Source organism: Gossypium hirsutum, chromosome A08, assembly GCF_007990345.1.
Source record: "Gossypium hirsutum isolate 1008001.06 chromosome A08, Gossypium_hirsutum_v2.1, whole genome shotgun sequence".
In the NCBI taxonomy this organism is placed as follows: domain Eukaryota; kingdom Viridiplantae; phylum Streptophyta; class Magnoliopsida; order Malvales; family Malvaceae; genus Gossypium; species Gossypium hirsutum.
In genome coordinates this window covers 82,652,100-82,659,325 of record NC_053431.1, presented here as the reverse complement: position 1 = coordinate 82,659,325, position 7,226 = coordinate 82,652,100, and the positions used below count along the sequence as shown (strand labels likewise).

Sequence of the window (7,226 nt, the reverse complement as noted above, 5' to 3'; positions counted from 1 at the left end):
ATCAGAGACTGAATGAGATATCAAATTAAATCTTAATGAGTCTATTTTCGTATAAAAAAACATACAAAGCAAAGGAGTTCTATATTTTGAGATATTTATGTTTTTGTGAGACTGATTCAGAATGATTACGTGATCCCCTGTTCTGAATTTGGAAAATCACAAAAATTTGGAGAAAAATAATTAGAGTCTCAAAATTATATTTTTAAAATACATAATGAGTCTATTTTCAAGATAAATCAACAAGAACATTATCCGAGTTCTGTACTGTGAGATAATTATTTTTTAGTGAAGAGAGGTCAGAACTGTCAGAAAGTGAAACAGGGGAAATTTTAATGAATAAACTGTACTAATTGGCTAAACCAAAAATTATGAAAATTTTATGGTGGAAAGATATGTGAGTCTAGTTTCAGGGGAAATTTATGGATCTTAGTTTGGAGCTCTGTAGCTCGAATTATAAATAATTAAGTGACTATGACTCGTGTGGACAGTTTGATGTGAACATTTATTAGTAAATTGTGAAATCGTACTTACAAGAATGCTATATACATTAAGGATGTGGAATGGAGAGGAGGAGGAGGAAAATAAATATATGTGGAATACATGGAAACTATGGTATATGAAATATTGATATAATGAAATAAATGATATGTGTTTATAAGAAAACAAAAAGAGAATGTTATGTATCATGACATGTATATATATATGACTAGTCTCAATGTAATGCTTGTTGGGTATGGAATTGAATTGAAATGTTTCAGGCAAACATATTATTCTGCGCATCTGAATCGTGGTATTTTATAAAGATATGATCTAGCTTTAAATATGAATGCTTGATGATTAAGCTGAAGATATTTGGTAAGATGATAATCTTGGTATAAATGTATAAGTGGTACTATAATAAACAAGGTAAAATGAGTATGAGAGACACATGTATGATGACATACAAATGCTATGTTTGTGGTTTAATTGAGGATGTTTAATCATTAAATGAATACCTTGTTATATGCTTTTGATTTTGTATAAGTGTGTAAGAGATCAAGGTTGACCAAAGCTTGGAAAATAGCCTAGGTATATTCCACACAGGCAGAGACACGACCATGTGTCTCAGCCGTGTATGGAACACGACTTTGGGACACGGGCGTGTGGAGCCTTAAAGCATGAAATTTCCAAGATTTTTGTAAGTTCTCGGTTTAGTCCCAAACCCTTTCTAAAGTATGTTTTGGGCTCCGTAGACTTAAATAAAGGACTATGTGTAAGAGAATGAACGCTTTGAAATATGAATAAAATTTTATGGCTCGTATTTTAGTTTAATGTTTGTATGTTTGTCTGGTAACGCCTCGTACCTTAGCCCGGCCTCGGATACGGGTAAGGGGTGTTACACGACCAGGCCTAAAATTTCTTATGGATCAATTAAATTGAGTGAAGTATTACTCTACTCAATTTAATTTCTCCAAAAATGTTTCAAACGATGACTGTTTACCTTAAACTTTCCTTCATCCATGAAGATTTGATTGATAGTAGAAATTCCTGGCCATCAAGGATTAATTTTACCTGGATCAAAAACCCGAGATTAAGTCAATCTCCACTGTCCTCAATAGTGGAAAATATTATTGTAGTGGTAAATGACCCTAACCATCGGGACTTAAGTTTCCCTAGATCAAATACCCGCGTTTGGATTGATCTTCTCTATCTTTACTAGTCCCATCTTTATCAACTTCTAGCAATCTCCTTTGTGTATACCAAGAAGAATTGTTACTTCAAGTATTTGCAATATGCCACCCGATGTCCTTCTTGTGCCTTTTCAAAATCATAGGTAACTCTAATTCCTAAGCTTCAATCAAAACTAGAAATGCTAACTCCAATGGTTCAAATCGAGACTTTGCAATGAATTCTTTCGAACTGGTTTCCAAAAAAGTCAGACTTTCACCTTATTCATTGTCACTTGGTGGGTCAGATGTTCCAATGGATCGTATACTGAATTGAGGCCCCAACCTATAGGGACCAACGACTTTATCTCAAATGTAGTAGAACATTCCTCACCTATATCAGGAAACCTCATGGATTTGAATACAATTAAAGGTTACCTGATTGTCATGTACTCGCATGGCGAGTTCCTCTTTTTGGACATCTGTCAACATTTTTCTAGTTGCCAAGAAATGCCTTCCGAGAATGATGGGGACATTTTTATCTCCAAAATCCAAAATGAAAAAAACTCAATAGGAAAAATAAATTTGTCAACACGTACTGAAACATCTTCAATCTTCCCTTTTGGATTTGTTATCAATATGTCTACCAGTTAAAGTGTAACGGTTGTTAGTCTAACCTCACCAATACCCAATCACTTAAACACAAACATGGGCATCAAATTATACTTGCTCCCAAGTCGCATAAAGCCAATCTGCAATAAGAGTCTCCAATGTAGCATGATATGGTAAAACTCCCTGAATCCTTCATTTTTGGAGGCAGATTGTCTTGCAAGAATGCATTGAATTCTTTTGTCAAAATGTCTGTCTCAAATTCCCCTAACCTCTTCTTGTTAGAGAGATTGTCCTTTATGAATTTGACATAGTTTGACATTTTCTCTAGAGCTTCCATGAGAGGGATATTGATATCTAACTGTTTGAGCACATCTAAGAATTTCTTAAATTGTATCTCTTACTTTTGCTTCTAGAATCTTTACGGATAAGGTGGTGGTGGAGTTTTAACCTTAACCAGACAACTTTATGAGCTTATGATGTCTTCGTGTTTATCGTAGGCATGTTTCGATAAGGTTCACAGGGGCACACTTTTGTACCATGGGAATTTTAAAATTTGGTTGAACTTCCTCCTTATTTTGAGTAACAGCAAGCTCGTCTTCAACTTCAACAACCCTAGGTTCCAACACTTTTCTACTATTAATGGTAACAACTATAGACTGTTGTTTGCTTGTATTCCTCGAGTTTTCAATGTGATTCAGTAAAAAACCTTAGGATTGACTTCTGATCCCATGGGCTAACTATCCCACTTGGTTCTCCAAATTTTTCAATGTTGCTGCTTGGTTTTGGATCAAGGCATCATTCTTTTCCTTGTAGGCCATCAACAAATTCTCAAGGTTGTTTGGAGGTTCAGTGGATGGAGGTTTCTGAACTTGTTGAGGAAACCCTAGTAATTGGTTTGGTCAAGATTGCATATAGGAGTTTCTAAGACTAACCTCTTGATTGCTCTATAAGGAATTTAGATGATTTTGCTGCAAAGGATTGTAGTAATTTGATTGTGGTCCTGCACCACTTCTATTCTGATTTTGATTACCCATGTAGTAGATTGATTCTGGGTTTGATGGGCAGTTTTTTAACATGTTACCTTCTCTACAATAAACACATGAGATATTTTCAAACTGGCTTGGCTGCTGACCTAACATGTTAGCATTAAAACCATTAGCAATAATATTCTTAATCATGGAAGTCAAAAAGGATACATGGCTTTCAAAGACGTAAGCGCATCAACTTCGTGAACTGCAACCACTCTTCTTCTTGTGGCTGATTGATTGGTCAGCCACTAATTTTTTTTCTTGATATCCTTTCAATAATTTCATATACTTTGTTGTACAGTTTCAAAAGAAGAGCTCTATTGATTGAAGCATCTACCACTATTCTTGTATGTGAATTGAGACTATTGTCAAATATCTCCAGCTGAATGCATTGAAGAATGCCATGATGAGGAAATTTTTGCAATAACTCATTGAATCGCTCTTATGCATCATAGATATATTTTTCGTAGAGTTGCTAAAATGTAGTGATTTCATTTTTGAGCTTGGCATTTTTGCTCGATGTAAAATACTTCATCAAGAATTATTCAGTCAATTCTTGCCATGTTGATGTTGAATAAGGCAATAAGGAATTCAATCATGCTCCTGCTGTATCTCCCAACAAGTATGGGAATAATTTCAATCTCAAAGCATCTTTAGTCACTCTAACTAGCTTAAATGAATCACTTCCATAAATAAGCGGAGGTCCATATAAGGATCTTCGGTAGGAATTCCACCAAATTGGCCCACAGTTCGCAACATTTGGAACATAACCAACTTTAATGCAAAATGAGAGGCCTTAATTTCGGGCCTTACAATTCCAAGATTGAGTTCATTGAATAAAGACACAACATACTAATGAATGGCTCGGTCTCTGTCATCAACAACAATGATCAGATTATGAGCGTTGTAAACATCTCCTTCATTCTAATTTTTTTATTCAGGATCCATTTTCGTAGCTTGTCTTTAGGCTGCTTATTCCCTTCTTCTTCTGAAGGTTCTTTTAATCCCAAGGTCAACAAGCAGTAGATTGATGATTCGATCTATGTTCATAAATTATTGGTACCTGAGAGAAAAAAAAACACAACAAAGAAAACTTAACTAAAAAAGAATTTAAACCAAATTGAAAAAATTCGATTTCACAAATAATGTCTAAAACAAAGTCCTCGGCAACAGTGTCAAAAACTTATTGCGTGGCTTATATATATGCAACTGATGTGCACGTATATACAGTCGTCAACAAGTAATAATGTAGTGAGTTAGAGAATCACCTCTACAAAGGCTGTATATATAAAACAAAATTATCGTGAAATTATAAACTAGCAAGTTCATGGTGAAAAAAAAATAAACTGTGAAGTTTGAATTAACTAATTAACTAAAATAAACGACTAAATATGCAAAGGCTAATGAAAATGCAAGTGAAAAATAGAGCAGTAAATCACGAGGTTTAACAAGTATGACTTGAGTAAGTTAGAATAAATACACTCCTCAACTTAATTTATTCACAACAATGTTACTTAATTTATTTACAACAATGTTTAAATGTTCCAGAAAAATTCATGGAAACTTAATTGTTTATTAATTAAAATTTTTTAGTAATAAGCTTTTGTCGAAGTCCTATGTCTATCTATCAGTCAATATTTATGTCTATGTCATATTAAACTAAAGATTATATTATAAAGCATTATTCGTTAGAATTTCTAAAAGCATCACGTCTTTCAATGTTAATAAGATGTATTCTAATTTGGGAAGAAAGAACTCAAAATAAAATCTAGTGGTTCTCCATAACATTGCTCATGGTTGTTTCCTCTTTTCTTCTCCTTTGCTTCATTGCAAATTTACTTATCAAGTGGCTGACATTGAGATCTTTAATACTCTAGAATCGTTCACTCAACTTTTTGTCAAATGTAGAAAGAATGTAGAAATGAAAATGAGAGATGAGAGGATGAAATAAGAGAAGAGAGATGCTTGAATGATTGAGGGATGAGGGATATGAAGCCTTATTTTGTAACACCCCCTACCCGTATCCGTCATCCGAATAGGGTACGAGGCATTACCGGAGCTTATCGAATCATTATTAATTAAGGGAAAAAGTAAAACAAAGTAAAACAAAGTAAACATGTAATATTTAATAAATTCGTATAACATGGTAATTAGCTTACTGCTTCTCTATATTCAACATAATTATGCAAAGCATAATTATTCAAATTGATCATGAGCCCTAATACCTATTCTTATCACATTGTTAGTCATATAATTCATATGAATATCAAGAAACATGTATGGACTCAACTTTCATTAAATTTCTCATATGCATATACTTTTACACATCATTTATTCACATAACTTATAACAATCATATCTATGTATTTTAAATACACTTTCATAACAATTTGTCTTGATTTCAAACTATCTCACATTGGAGCTTTACTCATCAAATCATTTGAAATACTAACTTTATACAAATAGTACACTTGAGTTACACAATTCTATAATTATGAATGAACACATTTATAAAATATATTCCATGTTCATATATCATAGACTCATGTCTCCATATATCAAATATATAACCATCATTTTCTTGTGTTTCAGATAAATACATATAACCATACATAAGCATGTCATTCATTATTTCTTCCTATCTATCACAATTTCAAATGACAGATTTATGTGAATGAGCTCAATAATAACCATGAAAATACTTACCACATTCTTTCACACATGTTCTACTTATAACATATATATTTTTTATATTTGGCTTGACATTTACTAAGCAATATCGGATATTCATTTATTAGGCAATATCAAATATTCAAATTATTCTTTAACATATATAACATTTAATTCAAACATGAATTTATAACATTTTCCATTTTAACAAAGTTTAACATTTACCAAATATAATTGAGCATGTGATCAATTTATGCATAAATCACTCACATATTTTCCTCCTCCTCTTCTCCATTCTACATCCTTAATGTATATAACATGCTTATAAGTAACATTTTCTATAATTTCACTATTTACTTTTATTTATATTCCAAAGCTGTCCATCCATGTCATAGCCACTAAATTATTTTTAACTTGAGCTGTGGAGCTCCAAATTAAGATCCGCTAACTTTCCCTGAAACTAGACTTACATATCTTCTTACAATAAATTTTTTAGAATTTTTGGTTTAGCCAATAAGTAAAGTTTATTCTTTAAAGTCTCCCTTGTTCTGCTGCTTGACAGTCCTGATTCTTCTTCACTAAAAATTAATTATCTCCTCTTACGGGCTAAAATAATATTTTTGTTTGTTTCTCTTGAAAATAGACTTATTCAGGATTCTAAAAATATAAATTTAAACCCATAATTAGTTTTATTAAATTTTTGATGATTTTCCAAAGTCGAAATAGGGGAAACCAAAATCATTCTGACATTGTCTCACAAAATTTATTATATCTCATGATTTATATTCCATTGCTTATATCTTTTCTTCTATAAGAAAGTAGACTCAATAATATTTAATTTAATATTTTATTCATCCCCAAATTCGATTTCTACAATTTTTGGTGATTTTTTAAATTTATACAACTGTTGCTGTCCAAAATTGTTTTATGCAAGATGTTAACTACCATTTTGCCTTTAAGCTTTTAATAAGTGACAATTTCATCCCTATTCAATTAACCTCTCAATTGAGCTAATTTTCTCAATTAATACTTCATTCTATCACTTTAAACTACTTTATAATCTTAGAGATCAGAAATTCAGCACTAAATTATAATTCCAAACTTTTTCACAATTAGGTCCTAAAATTAATTTCCATCAATTTTACTTGATAAAATCATCATATATCAAAATTAAAACTTCAATTCTATGTTTATTCATCATATGATTCCAGCACTCATCCATAGAAACTTTAAAAATTAGCCATGAAATCAAAAACTAATGACATAATAG

At 31.9% G+C, this 7,226-nt stretch overlaps 1 non-coding gene across 1 annotated transcript; it reads left to right on the top strand.

Annotated features, from left to right (window-relative positions):
• The first annotated feature begins 3,684 nt into the window (after positions 1-3,684).
• Positions 3,685-3,791, top strand: LOC121205852 (small nucleolar RNA R71). Its single transcript, XR_005900925.1, has one exon. It is a non-coding gene; the product is annotated as a small nucleolar RNA R71 (small nucleolar RNA).
• The last annotated feature ends 3,435 nt before the right edge of the window (positions 3,792-7,226 follow it).